This window comes from Lepidochelys kempii, chromosome 9 (genome assembly GCF_965140265.1).
Source record: "Lepidochelys kempii isolate rLepKem1 chromosome 9, rLepKem1.hap2, whole genome shotgun sequence".
Classification (NCBI taxonomy): Eukaryota; Metazoa; Chordata; order Testudines; family Cheloniidae; genus Lepidochelys; species Lepidochelys kempii.
The window spans coordinates 93,946,285-93,965,318 of NC_133264.1; positions in this window are offsets into that span (position 1 = coordinate 93,946,285).

Here is a 19,034-nt window from a genome sequence, read left to right on the forward strand (position 1 = left end):
CTAAGTGTATACTTTTAAAATTGTTCTGCAAAAGAAAATAATCCACCCTCTTCAATCCAGAGACCCACACTGAACAAACAAGAAGAGGAACCCTGAGAATTACAGATTGAGGGGGTCAGGAACAATACACATGCCCATTATTCTACCTGATCCTAGCAAAAAACTCATCCCCAAGATGAGCTGCCATAAATAGCCAGACAAAGCCTGTACTCTGTTTCCAGTTGAAACACATCCCATGTGTAAACCAAATGAGTTAGCCTCCTTAGTCTATTGTATCACTGAACCATTTTTGACAGCACATTATGATACACTATGCTCGGTCCCAAGACTAAACTCTAGTAGCAGATTGCTCAGAGTAAAAATAGATTGTGTACCAGCTCCCAAGTGATTTAAACAGGAGTCTGTTCAAAAGAATCATTTTATAGCAAAACACAAATTATAAAAACAAGTGAAGAGAAATAACTCTTCTGATGTGTTCTGCTCTGAAAGATCTATGAAGGCATCTTCCCTCCTCTCATGAAGGGAATCCAGACACTTGGCTGGACTTGCTCTGATAGTCTAAACTATACTTTCAGTGGATAAATGATTTACAACTAGATTAGGCCTTTGGTCTTTAGGTTTCTGCCTGATTGAACAAAACTCTGCTCCCATTTTAGGAGCCCTGAAGTGTAATCTGTAAGAAAGCTTGTCCTGACACCTGCAAACCCTAGTTTGTTTGATGTTATGGTAGGTTTGTGTAGAAGTGTTATGCAACTGGAGATTTGTGCATTTGAGTAAAACTCCTAGTGGGGATGTAACTCTAATGCAGCTTCACAAGTTATAGGACTCTAGAGATCACATCTTCAAAAAAAAAATATAGGCCCAAAACAGCCAGCCTATTAGTTAGAAAAGAAGAAGAGTCTCCTCATACTTACATAGTTTCAGGTTTCTAATCTAGCTTTATCATCAAGATAACTTGCTCTCTCGTAAGGGTCTGTCTGTCATTACTTAGGACTACAAACATTTCATCCTGCCCAGCGAAGCTATATAATTATTTAGCCACACTGAACTCATCTCCTGCAGCTCATTAGAATTCACATCCATTCTTCTTTCAGCTGAGGACAATGGATCAAACAGGAATCATGCCTGCCGTGTGCCAGACCACAAAATTCCTCCATTGTTATCTTTTAGCAAAGAGCAAGATTTGCAGTATTTAAATCCTGTTGATGCCAGCCAAGCATAAATCTCCTAGAGGAGTTGAAATTGTACTGATTCTACTCTCCTAGATCCTTTATTTGATTCCTTTTTGTCATTCTAAAATCTCCAAATACACTTTCCTTGCACTGAGAAAGTACTGTATGTCAGACAAATAAACAACATGCACCCAGGGACTCCCATACACTTACAAAAGCAGCAGAGCAACACACAAATATGTCTAGACTGCTGCTCTTCCGTTCATGCCCTGTCTTCTGCACAAGCAGATTTTCCATGCTCTTTCCAATGCAAATGGTTCATGGCATTTCATCGCAGGCAAGTCCTGAAACAAATGCAGAGCTAGCTCCTGCACCTAGCTGGGCAATTCAACCAATTCATCTGGACATTACTGATATTCAAAACCATGGGAGCCTGCAACAGAAGGTTTTTTGGAGATGGAGAGATCATGCTAATAAGCTTTTCTGCTCTGTCCCCTAGGGGAACTTCAAGTTGGATGTCCTACATGTCCTAACCTCAAACTTTCAGCTTCTTTTCTCCATCAATTTTCTGACTCCTATTAGCTACTTCTGTACACCAGTGACAATAATATTTTCACTGCTGATTTTTATGTAAGTACAGGAGTTAATTTTACATTGCATTTACAACTTCTAAAATAGACTGGCAAATTTCACAATCCATTAGCAAATTGATTTTTGTTAAAATGATGAGAATGCGAAGAATGCAGTAGAACGCTATTGGTAAGACATTCTTATTGCACTGGCAGTATTAAATTATGCTACCATGATAGGTAACCCAAAAGACAATATCATAATAATGCTTCCATTGCACTGGCAAATTATACATGGAAATCCCAAAGTACATAAGAATGGCCATACTGGGTCAGACCAAAGGTCCATCCAGCCCAGTATCCTGTCTACCGACAGTGGCCAATGCCAGGTGCCCCAGAGGGAGTGAACCTAACAGGTAATGATCAAGTGATCTCTCTCCCGCCATCCATCTCCACCCTCTGACAAACAGAGGCTAGGGACATCATTCCTTACCCATCCTGGCTAATAGCCATTAATGGACTTAACCTCCATGAATTTATCCAGTTCGCTTTTAAAACCCTGTTATAGTCCTAGCCTTCACAACCTCCTCAGGCAAGGAGTTCCACAGGTTGACTGTGAGTTCTGTGAAGAAGAACTTCCTTTTATTTGTTTTAAACCTGCTGCCCATTAATTTCATTTGGTGGCCCCTAGTTCCTATATTATGGGAACAAGTAAATAACTTTTCCATATTCACTTTCTCCACACCACTCATGATTTTATATACCTCTATCATATCCCCCCTTAGTCTCCTCTTTTCCAAGCTGAAAAAAGTATCAGTGAATTTTAATAATTAACAGTGAAATTCACCCCTGTGCAGACAGCCAGCACATGGCCTGTAAACTTAAGACTCACTCAGAATAGAACTTAAAATGAGATATAAGTGGGGAAAGAGGCTTGTGGCCTTCTGAAAAGGGCTGAATTTCACCCTAGGTGATTGAGATTTTTTATCCCATTCATAAAATTCAGATATACAATCAATTTGTTGATAGAGGTACTTTAGCATAGAACATTGCAAGCCTGCAATTACAAGTCTCATGAGAATATATGAAGGGTATTGTACCACAGAAGATGTCATGCTTTTACATATTATAGCTGTGTATTAGCCAAAACGTAAAGGCAGGGCTTTGTGTTTTTAAAGAGATTTCCCCCCCACCCCCCACTTGCCTTCCATCGAATCTGAAGTGGTGCACAATCCAATTCATTCATCAATTGTATTTAAATGTAGGCTCCTTAACCCCCAGTTTTTTTGTTGCACTCCAGACTGCTCTAGGTGAGCCATGCGTCTCACTTTTGATGATATACACATATGGCCCACACAGATTGGGCTTTTTAAGAAAACAACCTCAGTATTCTCAAATGAGCAAACTGAAACATGGCTGCCCTCTGCATCTTGAGAACTGTAAAGCCAAACTGCTTGGGTAGAGCCCAGAATCCACACCAGATTAGGTTGGGTCTGAATGTGAGTGCAGGTGTGAAAACTAGTCCAGGTTAAGAGTTCACAAATCTAGGCTAAAGTTGGTCACACAGTCTTCTACCTACTTCCTAACAGGTACCTTTCCCGTTATCTTTGGGTGTCCAAGGAAAGGCTGGTGACCAGATGTCCACTCTTGCCAGGATCACGGGGCTGGGTGGTCATTTCTGCCCACCTCTGGCTTTCAAGCATTGACATGTGACTATTCCAATAGGATAGATGGTCTTTCATTGCTCTTGCCCCTCCTTGTCTTTATTAGGGTGCAGCTGGAACAGGGAAACCCTCCTAAGGCAGGGCAGAGGCTTCCAGATTTAGCACCATTCCCTAGGGCAGTAGTGCAAGAATTCAATGGAATTCCCCAGCCATGAGAAAACATGCAATCCCTATAGGATGGGGTTTTCAAAAGTACTCAGTGTTGGAGAACAACGTAGTGCCCTTGTGGATTTTACAAGGAGTTCCTTCTGTGCATAAGGGACAACATGAGAGAAAGGGCAAAGGTCCTCGCAGGAAAATGAGATGAGTGGGTGTCGTTCCCAGAATACTAATACTCTGGTTAAATATTATAAGGCAAATAGTTCAACTAATTTCTCAACTATTTAAAATTCATCTAATTCTTTCTGTATCAGAGTACATTTTTTCATTAGCCAACCACCTTTAAGAGTGAAGTAGATTTAAAGTCCCACCTGACTGCAAGATAGCACAATGTACACATTTCAGTTCCAGCTGCAGTAAACTCTAGAGTCAAATTCACCCCGTGCAGAGGCCCAACAAGGCCTACGTGATGCTTAAGTCCCACTCAAACCCCAGTTTTAGGTCTTTAGTGGACAGTGCAAGCTGGCTGCATGGGGTGAATTTCACCCACTCTGATTTTCTTTTTTCTGTGAACAAGAGTACTTCACTCTGACTGTGCTTCTCATTTTGACATGTTTAGATCATTCATGTTATCTTATTCATCATTAGTAGCAGGGACTCTTGAGAATTAATACAGCGGTAGCAAGCCTCTCTTTGTGGCTATATGCTGCAAGTGCCCAAATCTATAAAAATGAGATATTTTCCAGCCAAAAATTTATCTACCAATATTTATTTTTTCCCCACTCTGCCGGCTTTATCAGTCATGGCCTTTTAAACTCAAAGAGTGTTTCAGCAAAGCAGCTCATGGTTATAAGAACTGAATCAAAACGAGTGTTTGCTTCTGTCCTTAAGGGCACTATCCCACCTGCCTTACTACTATACCATATTGAATCTACATTGCTTCCTTTTAATCATGGATTCCAAACTACGCTGCATATATTGTCCCAGGCATCCCGGATTCAGGACAACTGATTAAAAATCTGAAACAATACAACCAGATTAAGACTGGAGGAAGGACATTTTCGCCTCTTTGCCTTAGTAGCAATATTATTTATATCATACTCTGGCAATGCTTCATGGGACTCAAAGCAACTCAGTTGCTACGCTAGCAACAGAAAACCGTGGATACTCATGGTGATTTAAATCATTTGAATGTGTCATCTATCACTCCAGTTTGTAGAGGCAAAACCTGACTCCCACTGTGCACTGTGAAAAAAAATGTACAATATTTTAGCTTAATTGATTGAAGGAAAAGATTTCATTCCTATATTGAATGAGTTTGTGCCCATATGGGTATTTAAGCCTCTTTCAGAATGTACACTTTAATGAGCTGGTCATGTAGGATTTGTTTTTAATTTCTTTGTATACACCTTATTTCTGAAACGCAAAAAAGATTCCCATGGGTTGTGGGTAATTCCACTATCCTTTCAAATTAAAAAGCCATTAGCAACTTTAACTGACACTTCTGCTGCACCCTGTGTGGCTTGAAGGAGGACTTGTCTGGAGAGCCCAAAATATTGCACTTATATCCTGTGCCTACTTTTTGGTTCCCCCTTCAGTAGGCCAGTACCCTCCATTCATCTTTAGCTATCTTCAGGTGGTGGTGAGAGAAGATGATGTCCAGATATTCCCCTCACCTTCCACCTATTTTGGGAACTGGCCTTCTTCTCTTTCCTGGGTTGGCTAGAGATGGCTCTGTAGTGGTTGGGGTAAGTAAATTATTGGGAAAGGTAGTTGCATGTGCCCCTATTGCCTTAGTGGATTGCCAGCACATCCCTTGGCCGCACCACTTCCCGCAGCCCCCATTGGTCTGGAGCAGCGAACTGCGGCCAGTGGGAGCTGCAATAGGCCGAACCTGCGGATGCGGCAGGTAAACCAACCGGCCTGACCTGCCAGGGGGCTTACCCTGCCGGGCCGCATGCCAAAGGTAGCCAATCCCTGCTTTTCGACACGTGTCACCAGTTGTCGCTTAACTGGTGCTTCGTGAGTTTGAACATGTTCCCTTAACATTATACAGGGGGAATTTCATAACTTTCCACACAACATCGCTACATACATTTCACCATGATACTATTGACCAGTGAGTTAATCGATGCCTCACAAATGCATATGTTGTACAAAGATTATTACAATAGTGTGTAGGGTTTGAATACAGAGGGGTCACAGTGAGTGGGTCCATTACAGGATGACTATGAGCTGCTGATGTGATGAGGCTGTGAAACAGGCAAATACATCCTAGGAGCACATGAGGCAAGGTGTTTCCAGAAAAGAAAGAGAAGTATTACTGCCATTGTACAAGGCGCTGGTAAGACATTATTTGGAATACTGTGTTCGTAATTCTACTCACCCATGTTAAAGAAAAACGCATTTGAACTGGAATAGGTTCAAAGAGGATGATCAAGGGAACAGAGAGCCTATCTTATGAGAGGAGACTGGAAGCACTTGGCTTGTTTAGTCTAGCAAAAAGAAGGCTGAAAGGGTATCTGATTGCTCTCTGTATACATCAGGGAGGTAAATACCAATGAGGGTGAAGAGCCATTTAAGCTAAAAGACAATGCAGGCACAAGAACAAGTGGATATAAACTGGCCATGAACAATTTCAGGCTGGAAATTAGAAGGTTTCTAACCATCAGAGGAGTTAGGTTCTGGAGCCGCCTCCCAATAAGAATTGAGTGGGCAAACAACTTAGTTTTAAGACACATTTATTAGTCTGATTTTGTGATGGGGTTGCTTGTGATGGAAGGGGCTCACTTCTGGTTTATGTCTTATGCTCCTAAAAGCTCAGGATTTCAGATGGCCACCTGCAGGGGATCCGGAAGGGTTCCCACCCCACCAATGTATTCTGGGCATAGAGTAGGATTGATTCCATTCCTCTGAAGCATCAGGGTTGGCCACTGCTGGAGATGGGACATTGGACTGGGAAGCTCAGGGCTCTGAGGTGGCACCGAACATTCCTCTTTCTCAGGTATTTGACTGTCTGGTTCGTGCTCAGGATCTAACTGATTGCCATATGTGAGACTGAGATTGGCAGTGACCTTGGGGAGTTTTCACCTTCCTCTGCACGTCACTTGCCAAGATTATCTGGGTATATCTCACTTAATCGTTTTCCTGCCCTTGTAGGGGCCTCAGGCAGTGGTGTATCTTGATGCATACTGTGTTCCTGCCTGTGGCACCTAATAATCTAGTCTCCTGTGAGCTGTAATATGTTGGTCTAATTTCAATGATTGGGTTTAGTGTTTGAGTGCTGTGTGGAGTTGGTGACCTGTGCTGTAGAGGAGGTTAGACTATCTGATCTGGTGGTCCCTTCTGCCCTGAAATACTATGGTTCTAATACATCAAAGGCACGTATTGCTGGCCAAACAAATCACAAGGAAGAACTATCGAACACCAAGAATATTAAGAGAAACATTAGGAAGATGAGAAATACACTCAATCACATCACTGATAAAACAGCATAGGATTGGAGCATTCATAAACCCTGAAAATCTATTTGGATGATTACTGGGAAATTCTGCTCTAGAGCTGCTTCTGTGTCAACAGCAAAACCTGCCTGAAGTTCTTGTAACTTAAAATTATAGCTGTATCTTCCGATATCTGATGAATGGGCAGTGCAGCACTGTATGGAACTTCCACGGGTTTTATAGAGACAATGATTCACCCTGCGAGCCATTGGTTGTGTGATAATAGAAGATAAATCTGCGATTGTAAGGAACAAAGGAGAAATAAATACTATTGGAAACAGTCCTCTATCTTAAAAAAAACATTCAGGGTGTTCTCAGCAAATGCAGTTTTAGAGGTTGAGGTGGAGGTTTCAGATCTGCATATTCAGAACCGCGTACTAAAAGCTATTTGCAGTACATAACAACAACTTTATCAAATCTACTAATTTATAAACACTGCTACATATTTGTATATGCCAGCTTAGATACCAATACAAGAAGGATCATCTAGCTGTATAACACAGGACATAGAACTTCCACAGAATAATTCCTCTTGAACTAGAGCATATCTTTTTAAAAAAAGAAAAAAAATCTAACCTTGATTTAAAAAGTGCTGGTCACGGAGAATCCACCATGACCCTTGGTAAATTGTTCCAATGGCTAGCTGTCTTCACTCATTTCCAGTCTGAATTTGTCTAGCTTTAAATTTCACTCTTTGCATCTTGTTATACATTTGACCATAAGATAGAGGAGCCCATTAAGTAGGTGTTCCCCATGTAGGTATTTGTAGACTATGATAAGGTGACCCCTTAACCTTCTCTTTGTTAAGCTAAATAGACTCAAGGAGATCAATTAACATAAGACATCTTTTCCAATTGAATAATCATTCTTGTGGCTCTTCTCTGAACCTTCTCCAATTTATCAAGATCATTCTTGAATTGTGGACATCAGAACTGGACACAGTATTCCAGCAGCAGTCACACTGTTGCCAAATAAAGATGTAAAATAACCCTCTCCTCCTACTTGAGATTCCCCCGTTCATGCGTCCAAGGACTGCATTAGCCCTTTTGGCCATAACCTTGCACTGGGAATCCACGTTCCACTGATTATCTACCAAAACCCCAACTTTTTTTCAGAGCCACTACTTCCCAGACTAGAGTTCCCCATCTCAAAAGAGTGACCTACACTCTTGGTTCCTATGTCTTCACTTTTAGCCATATTAAAACTCATATTGTTTCCTTGCACCTAACTGATCAAGCTATACAGTTCATTCTGTGTCAGGGATCTGTCCTCTTCATTATTTACCACACCCCCAATCTTTGTGTCATCTGAAAACTTTATCAGTGATGATGTTTTGTTCTCTTGCAGGTCATTGATAAAAATGTTAAGTAAGATAGTGGCCAAGAACCACTAGAAATAAACCCATTTGATGATGCTTCCACACTTCAAATTGCTTTTTGAGATCTATCAGTTAGCCAGCTTTTAATCCATTGAATGTGTGCCATGTTATTCTTGTATTGTTCTGGTGGCTTAAACAAACATCTTATAGTGTAGCAAGTCAAATGCCTTACAGACAACTAAGTAAGTTACATCAACACTATTACCTTTATCAATCAAATTTTTAATCTTTTTTTTTTATCATGTTAGTTTGACAGGATTCATTTTCCATAAACCCATGTTGATGTGCATGAATTATATTATCTTCTTTAACTCACTATATGGAGCTTTTTCTATTAACTCTCTAGGTGTGCGTAATATACAGACATATCTATTTTCATAGAGAATTAGAGCTTGCCAAAAGCCAGAATTTCCCTTTTGTGGGATATTCCAAAATTTTTGAAAACACTGTTTTGTTTTACAATGAAAAAAATGAAATTTGGTAATTTCATGCAGAAAGGAAATTCTGAAAGCTTCATTTTGAAATAATTTAATGTTTCATTTAGATTAGAAAAATTTTAAACAAAATTTTTAAACAAAAATTCTGTCTGGGAGCACAAGGCCTCTGGCTCAGCCATGGCTCCCTAGGCTTCCCAGCTCCTGGCTCTGCAACAAGGATCCCGGAAGTTCTGAGATCTTTATGGTTTCCAGGCTTTTTGTGGAGCCAAAAGCAGGGATCCCAACTCCATGGCAGGGAGCCTGGAATTCACAGCTCTGGAGCTGTCCACATGGTAGCTGCCCTGGAGCCATTGATCCTGTAAGCTCTCCGATCCTGACTTCAAGGCAGTCTGCCCGATGGTCTGCTAAGGAGCCAGACAAGTAGTCTGAAACAAAACCCTGGATGTCTAATCTCTGGAAGAGTTTTGATATGAAGCCATAATATTCAGCTCAGGATAATGAAAAATTATTGTTAAAGGGCAATAAATGTACTGTAAAATGGTTACATTCTGTATAACGAATATTTCCTGTTTCACTGGTGTCAGCAGATAAGTGCTAATTAACGTTTCATCCAAATTCACACTAGTATTTAGGTGCCTAAAGGAACATGTTCAAACTCATGTTATTGGGATTCCCTATTCTTTGGCCATAGGAATACATGTCAAGAGTCTACGCTTACTGTATAAAACCACCTGGACAAATTACTTTGGAATACATAGTGGAGGGAAAAATAGCTTCTGTATCTAAATTGTCCCCAGAGTGGCTCAACGGAGAATCTAACGATAAAACACACAATTTTCAGTGGTTTCTTTCCATGACATTGGTAGTAACAAAATGAGGTGAAGAGGGAAGTATTGCCCTTTAAAAAGTCACTGATCCAATGGAGAAAATTTGATGTGGAATTGTGAAAAAGTGCAAGCCATTCTGCTCAGACAGGGGCAGGCTAGGCCTTCAAAAGAATTCTGAAAGAGAGTCAGCATTTGGTATAAAACTGTTTCAGTATAGCCAGGGATGTACTGTACCTTGTGTATTAAATAAATGAGTATTAATTAGGATTATACTGTACAAAATATATACATATAGTTATTACACAACAACAGCAGCAGTTAAGTGAGTAATCTGATGTGCACAAACGGACAGATTTAGGCCCTCTAAAGAAAAAGAGAAGAGAATTAGGTGCCTAACTCACTTAGGTCTCCTCTCCCTGTCACTTCCAACTGATGAGTCCCCATCTTGTAGCAGAAATTCTTATTAGATCTTAAGTACACGACTATACAGAATTTCATCCCATTTCTGTCATACCAATCTTGGATGGTATTTATCCAGACAATTCCCCTCTGAGGTAGGGAATTATCCCTGTTTGACAGGTAAGGAACTGAGGTACAGAAAGACTAAGTGACTTGCTGATGGTCTCACAGGAAGGCTATGTCAGAGCTGAGTTCTGAAGTCAGGTATCCTGAGACTTTTAAGCTAGTGCTCTAAATACTGGGCCATCCTTCCTTGTAGTGATGCGATGACTCACCAGTGTGGCACCTCCTGCTGGTTGTCTCAGGAATTAGCTCTTCCAGTCTGAAGCACCCTCTGCAGGCCGGTGTCTCGCCTGCCACTGGCTCCCGTGTCCCTCCCAAACCCCGGTGCCCCTGTAACTTGGGGTGTTGCCCCCTGGCAGTGCCTCCACACACTCTGGGTCTCACATCCCCAGAGAACCCCTAACCCCCTATCCCCACCTTGCCTCAGTGGCAAGTCACCCTCTAGCCCCCTACTCACTGGGGCAGACTGCAGTCATCGGAAAGGGGGTTAGACCAGCTGCCTCTGCCTATTCCTAGGCTACCCCTCTGTAGCCCCAGTACCTTTCCTGGCCTTTATCAAGGCCTGCAGCCTGGGGGTTTTCCAGGCTGGAGCTCCCCAGCTCCTCTGGCCTTCCCCCAGCCCTGCTCCGCTCCACTCCACTCCAGGTACCCTTTTCTCCCAGGCACCCAATCCTTCCCTCTCAAAAGCTAGAGAGTCTGTCTGAGCTCCTGGCTCACATCCTTTTTATAGAGCCTACTATAGCCTGATTGAGGCATTGCCCCAGCTGTGGCTCTTTCCCCAACCAGCCTAGGCTTTTCTCTCAGCCCTGGCCCTCTCCAAGGGCTGGCTTTTAACCTCTTCTGAGCCAGAGCCGGGTGACCGCGTCCGCTACAGGCCAGGTCGGGGAGCTCTTTCTCAGCACTTCTTCAGAAGACTAGCTCTGTTGACTTTAAATAAATGATCCTCAATGTGAGTTAGGGCTCCACAGTCTAGCTTTTGATCTCTCTGGTCCTGATTCAAGATCCTGGTCCCAAGTATGGGCATATCCCCCAGATATTCTCTTGAGTTCCCAGAATTTTCTGCATATTGCAACTGAGGCATAGAAAGTCCTGTACCTATCATATTGAATTAGGTCTCTCTTCATTCTCTGGTGCATTAGCTTCCTTCAAACTTTATAGCACATTAGCTTATCCATTATAGCATATAGCTCCTATTCATGCCACAGCATAGATCAGTCTCCTAAATATCACAGTTTATAATTACATTATTTTCTGCAATTGGGGCTACTAGGATCTTCTCATATAACATATGAGAGAAACATCTATTTCATCCATATCACAGCCATTCATATTCCTGACTATATTGTAAATTATAAGGTTCCTTGTCTTAGAGATTGCCCCAGAGATGTTTCAGCATAATCCTCACTGATTCCCACTACCAGACCATGACAGTGTTCCCTACCCAAGGTGTATAAATGTTGATCAGCTAAAATAAAAAACGGTAATAATACTGGCTGACTTAAATCCACAAGAGCAAAGACATTTAAAGTCAAGGCCAGAAGTTTTCCATAAATGCATTCACCCGCATAAGCCTTCCTATTGCAGCACTGCAGATTTCAATGCAGTTTTCAGTGGTGACTGTGATGAGTTAAAGATGGAAAGCTAACGCTCACTTTCTATTTCCATGCTTTTGTGAGTTTCATTAGAGCCTTATTTTACCTTAATGTAACTTTGTCATTTAATTTTGTTTCCCCTTTTACGGTAATGGTTTTTACAATAGAGATACTACAATGTGATTAGAGATCTCCCTTAGAGTCCATCTGATTTCAGTGAAAGTTAACTGAGAAACCTTACCTATATAGTAAGAATGCTATTCTATTTGTTTTTAACGGTTACACTTTTTGCATAGTGAGATCAAAGATCCTGTATTGACAACACTTACATGGAGTAGCACATACTCAGGCAATCCCATTGGTGGCCCAGATAAACTGAGTATGCCTAATAAATGCTACATGGGTGATGGTTGCAGGATCTGGCCCCAAAATATTTGATCTTAGGCAGCCTCTCACAAATTGCGCTTACCACCATTGTTTAAAGTGATCGCAAGGGTTGGTCAGAGAACCAGGGATGAAAGGGTGTTGGCCATGTTCAGAGTTCTGTTGCAGGTAAATCCCATTTAGGGATGGCATGTTTATTAGTTCTCACTGCTCTCTGTAAAGTCTACAATAGATAAATTTATAAATAAAACAAAAAACAAACACAAAACAAGACGTATTTTGAGTATTGGAAATTTAGGGTTTATCTTGCTATGGGCAAAAAAGTCTAATTTCCATTGCAACCTGACAAATAGATGCCCTGAAAGGGCTTAAGCTAAAGTGTTTCTGAACTAAGCTCTTCACGTCATTTGCCATTCCAAATAGTATCTGACAAAAAGCAAGTGTATTTGTCAAGGGTTCATCTTCATCCCGGTCTACACTATTGCAAGAACATTGGGCCTACTGAAGAAAATGGAAAGATTCCCATAGACTTCAGTGGACTTTTGATCAGGGCCTTTGGTTACAATGAAGCGGGTGAAGACAGCATGGCATCTTTGACATCCTTAACAAGCAAGAGCTTGGGGAGTGGAGGATCAGAAGCATGGGGAATCTAGGATCTGAAAGTCTTCCTCCTGTGAATTCTCAGCCTCTGCATGATCTGAATTTCATGACTCCTTTCAGGCATTGCTTCCTCCTATTAGGGAGAAGATGCAGCAGACCAACAGTACCCCAGCACATAAGCATCTGTTCTAGCAGTTTATCTCCTGTATCTTTGGCTTGAGAATCACCTAGCATGACCATTAATGTCCTCTCAATGTCACTGTCAGGAGTAACTGCTATTAACTTTGTTTATAGAGCTGGTTGGAAAATGGGAAGGAAAAAGGGAGGAAAGTAGGCTGTGGCAGGATATTTCAACTTTACCTACCCCTCCCCCCCAAAAAAAGCACGCTGGAAAATTTTCAGTCAGCCTGAGTTGTGTGCTTCTTGAAGTGTAGATGTGCAGTATATATGGTAGAGTGGAAGAAGGAAGAGGTCAGGAGCTCATCATGCTGGCAGATTACCACAATGAGAAAAAAATTGCTTTGCTTTAGAAAGTAAGAGAATTGGCTGCTGTCTTTGACAGTTCTGGAATGCAGGAAGAGACAGAGGAATAGCAGCACCAGCCACAACCGCTATTGTTGTATTTTTTTGTTTTTATAATACAAGCCCCAACTCACGTTGAGGTCCACTGTGATCGGTGCACAACAGAAATTTAGAAGGACAGAGTCCTTGTCAAACAGCATAGTCATAGTTTTTCCATGTAGAAAAATCAAGCCAAGATAATGGATTACCTGCAAGTATTTTAAAGTTAGTTTTTCAAACACACAGGATTCAGTGGTCCAACTGAATTCAATGGCAAAACATCCGTTGACTTTATTGAGGCCAGAACTTAATCCAGGTATTGTATTTGTGTGAAAAACAAATAATAAATATTAATAATTTACAACAGGAAGTTTGTACACAATATTACTCCATAATTACTGCATGGATACAGATCAAGTATTATAGAGGTCAGGCTGGTAATAATCACTCTAGATAAGAATACAAAACACTTTTCTCCCTATGTTCACATGTTCCCAACATTCCCAAAGAGTTACCTTTTATGATGAATTTCTCTGTGCTTAATCTCTATGTAAAGGCGACATTTTTGGAAAGTTTGAACAAAATCCCTTTGGCTCCCTTTTTGAGCCATGAGAGGATGTGACAAAATATGTTCTGGTGCTCATTAAAATGACTGGTTTTGACGGGTGAACAACGTAACATTACACTATTCCTCATGAGTACACAAACAAAAACACAGCAATATCACGGAGTGGTCAAGATGAAGGATACTGTGGTCAGATTTCAGAGCTACGAAGGAGTGGGCTTGGTGAATATTTATGAGAAAGAATTAGATGGGACTGGTGATGGAAAGAACCACAGTAGTGCCTAGATGTATGAATTAAAATGATAGTTGCTAAGGTACAATCATTTCACATCTTAATCAAATCTTATAAAGCTGGTAGCACAATACCAAACCAGAGAGAATTATTAATAAAAATAATCAAACTAACATATATGATCCAAGACATAATTAGGCAAAAATATTTTGGAATGGCAATGACAATAAAATTTGAAAAGACACTGTCAAGGAAAAAGTCTATGAAACTAAAACCACATCCTTTAAATGACATTATAGATTAATTCAGAAGTATTACAGAGCTCTATATCTGTCTAACCACCAGGTGATGAACTGTGTCATAAACATAAATCTAGGCGGATTATCTCTTTGAAAGTATATTTTTGCTAATCACCACATCCACACAGGAGAGGATTCCATGTCTGGGCCAGTAAGTATTAGCATCAATATACTGTGCTGGAGAGTTTAAAAGTGCATAGCTACCAGTGAACCTGGGTATGCACTGCCCTTGTGATCACAGGGATTGGGTCTAAAGGATTTGATGGCTTGGTCAATTAAGAAAGATTACACTGGGTACTGAACAATGCAGATGGGCAAATGTATTCAACAATGTCCCACCAATTCTTTCCCTCTACATGGTTACAAACATTTTTGCCTTATAAATGTTCTACACTCCATCTACTAGTCAATACCTATAATCTAAGAGCCCATTTCTGCCACTATTACACATTGAGCAGAACCATACTCCACATTTAGTCATCCTGGGCCAGATTGTGCCCTGGCCCTAATTAGCCCTGGAGGGGCATAATGGGGGAATAAGGAATGGCCCTTTTGTACAGTGCATGTTAGGGTGCTTGGATTGCAACTCAAGTTACTCAGGGGAGCACAGCCATTGCCCCAGAGATCCTTCTCACAGTAAAATGGAGCTGGGATTAGACAGAGCCATGTGCCCAACTGTAGTTGGCTGGTTGCATGGGGATAGTATGCTACTTGCCATGACAGGGGATCCAAAATTATTCCTTCCTCCTCCTGGTGCAACAAGGGAGCCTCTGGTACAAAGGATCTCCCCCTCATAAAGCTACCCTAGCCAGCTGCTACCTCCCCACCATAGGCTCCAGCATATAGGACATTTTTTTTCCTTTCTAAGGAAGGAAAAACTGTCTAGGACACTGCTGCACTCCACAGTCTGACGGGCCCTTGCAGCCATAGCCAGCTGGGCATTGTTTAAAGCAACCCTGAGGCTGCTCTATATTGCATTGGCTCAAGGACTGCTGAATTGCAATTGGCTGTCTACTGTCATCTGATACTAGAGGACTTAGTAATAGAATTCCATTGCTCAACATTGGACAGTCAATTGCTCGTGGGGCAGTCTCTCTAGGGGTGTCAGATTTCTGCTAACTGGTCATCCTCTATTCATCTCCAATTAGCCTAGTCTTTCAACTTGACCTAATGAGTCAATCAACACAAACTCCAGGGTTGCAGTCTTCCTTTGTTTTCCTGTCAGTTTCTGAGAGGCAGCGGATGTGGGGTTGTTGCCTCTATGCTATCCCAGGCAATTCTTCTACCTCTTCCTATCTCTTCTACATCTTCCTCTCCTTCCTTTATAGCTGGTCTTGTTTTCCTTACTGGTCACAACTGTGGGTGTATGCCTCCGTGACTAGCAGTTGTGCTGCGGTGAGGTCAGACAGAGCCTGTAATCAGGGATGACATTGCTCTCCCTTTTGCCTATGATCAGTACGGGGATTGTAAGCCACATTACAATTACCCTTGCGTTGATACAAATATTTCATATACTTTTCTATCCTGATTTTGAGGGTCCCATCCAAGAACATTGACTTTCCACATGTGAGGTAAAATACTTGTGCCTCTTGTCTGGAAGATAAAATGTGTGGTATATCAGAATCCCGTTTGGAATTTCTTAATACCATCCAAAATTCAGGATTGCCTTTTCAAAATACAATTTTATGTGAATTTTTAACTTACGTTTTTGCAACCTCCTCCATTTTATTGTCTGAATGTATGGGGTAATGAACACGCAGAGCACAAAGACTCAGCAGATAATTTTGTATGTAATCATGAATCTATTCATGTAGTACAACTTCTTATCCAATCATAAATTTAGAACTAATCAGAACTATGTCTGTCACTATATAATTAGATTGCTTAGCTGTCAAATAATAAAAATCCATTATCCTTATACAAACCGCTGGTTTCCAAGGCAATTCTGGCTCTGAAGAGCTGGTACTTAAATAAGTGTAATTTACTTTTAATGTTAGTTTACAGACAACTAAAGTCGAGACGGAGGCATGTCAGAGAGGTAAGAACAGAAACACGAAGCAAACCAAAAATCGAGTGATATAATTTTTTTTTACGTTGTCTCAGTCATGAGCTGGACCAAAGACACAAAGAGAGGTGTATAATAAAAAAGTACTCTGCTAAGTTTGGACCTTAGAAGGAACACCATAAAAGATTAGTCTGGACTCTCATGTAATAGAGGTCCTAGCCAATGCCCATTAAAGTCAATGGATAGACTCCAATAGATATTTTCTTTCTCTTACGCCAAGCCCATGGGAAAGCCTATGAATACTAGAATGACAAAAAGAAATAAAAAGGACCTACATGAAAAAGAAATAAGAAGAGTGACCTTGCAATGGGAATTACTGAGTGACTGCACTATTTGTTTTCAGAGAGGAGGTAGAGTAACAGAAACAACTTGTTTATTCTTCCAGGACCTGATCCAAAGCCCATTGAAATCATTGATTTCAGTGGGCTTCAGGTCAGGCTCTTTTAGAGCTGGGTGAATAGAAAAAACATTCAGGCCCCACTGCTGTAAGTGGAAACAGACCCTTAAGCCCATGTAGAGCCCTACTGACTTTGTATTTGCAGGCTTCTCCATTCATTTGTTTGGGGGATTTGCTCTTATTTGCTTGAATACATTTATCTGGGTGTGATTGGGAGCGGTCAGGTGCACAGCATAACAGGAGTGGCCAGGTGCGCAAGATGACTGAGGTACCCAGAGCAGGTAATTCAGGGAAGATTGTGTCTCTATGAAGCACAATCTTTTTGAAGTCGTTGTCCTGGGGGTAGTACCGCTCTGTTGTACCCCAGGGCTGCTCCTTCAAGCACAGTCTAGCCAGTTGTTTATTGTGTCAGTCATGCACAGAACGTAGGATTATTCTATTCAGATTCTGCATGGGGATTCCCCACGTATCATAGGTATCATGCAGAACATGATGATTACCAGACCGGAAAAGACGAGATACATCCAGCCCAGTTGTCTGTCTTTGATAATGTCTGAAATCAAATGGTTTAGAAGAGTGTGAGAAATCCCAGTGACGTACTGCATTGTGCAATACTCTTCCTTAAAGACAATTTTTCCTGACCCCAACTGGTGACGATCACCCTATGCCCAGAAGTATGAAAACTGGTAGCTCTTATTTTGATCGTAGCTAATATTACTGCTGATGCTATTCTTATACGCCTGTCTAATCATTAAAAAAAAAAACCCATTAAGTCATATGCCACAGTAATGTCCTGCAGCAGATTAATTACAAGCTGCAGGAGTGGGAAAGTATTTCCTTCTATCCATTTTAAAAGTGATGTGCCCTCTTGTAATTCAGTTAGGGAAAAGGAGGGAGTGGAACACCCAGCTAGCCTTCTCTATACCATTCACTTACCACTGTTCAATTCTTTTTTTATCTTTTGTCATTCCAGACTAAATAACTTCAGTCATTTTACATTCCTTTTGTATAGAATCTTCACATGCTATCCCCAATGCCTGTAATCAGTGTTGCTGCTCATTGACTGAATCTCTCTTTCTCTGCTGTTTCCCCCCCGCCCCGAGAGAAAGATGATCAGAACCGAATTCATTATTCAGATGGGAGAGTATCCCAGCTACTTGCATAACAGCCTAACAACATTTACATTAATGTTCCTCTTTCACCTTCAGCCTAGTACCCTTTCTGCATTCTTGGATCACTAATACACACTGAGAAGTTGCCTTAATTGTTTGCAGCGATTCTGTGGAACACGATAGGTTATTCTATCTCAAACTATTATGCCGCTGCTGCACCTCTAGTTCATTTTGTCCTGACCATTCCCAGTTCAGGCAGCTGAAAGACAGATACGGCGACGGACAGGAGAGCAGAAAACATGGGGTTATTATGGAACGGTGGAACTGATGTGGGCTTTCAAGTGTAGAATCCATTTGCTGGATTACTTTAGCATGCTCTTCTTTCCTGTAAGTGAGATAATAGGTAAGCAATATTCCATTAGGCAGTTAAGCATGTGGTGAATCTTTCTGCTTGTGCATATTGGCTATGAAAACCAGCTAAGAATTATCCACATCGCAAACAGCTAGGTTTACATAGCAGCCAGAAGGGCTAAGCTGCTCTGGCATGGAAAAGGAGTGCAATTCAGCACATACCAAGACTAGGCTATTTCCTATTATCCTGGTCATCCATTGTGGAAAGAAGAATTTAGGGAAAGACTGAAGGAATTAGATTGGTTGCCCAATGGCATGTGGACAATACTTAGCAGCTTTACAGAAGCTTATGTCTAATACAATAATTACCTGGTCTTTGTTGCTAAGGCTATTTGGGAAGAGAGAGACAAAAAACACCTCCAAAGCCTCCACACACAACCAACAGTGGCTATTAAATGTGACTTCAAAAGAAAATAAACAAGGATCTTCCTTTCCTGGGAACAACTGTGCTGAAGCATCCCACTAGCACTTGCTGCGGGCTTTTTTGGCCTAAAAGAGCGTGTCTGTCACTGTCAAGATGCGGGGACTGAGAAGCTGCAGACTTCCAGGGTGCCACTGAAGCTTTGGATTCATCTGACATGGACAGAT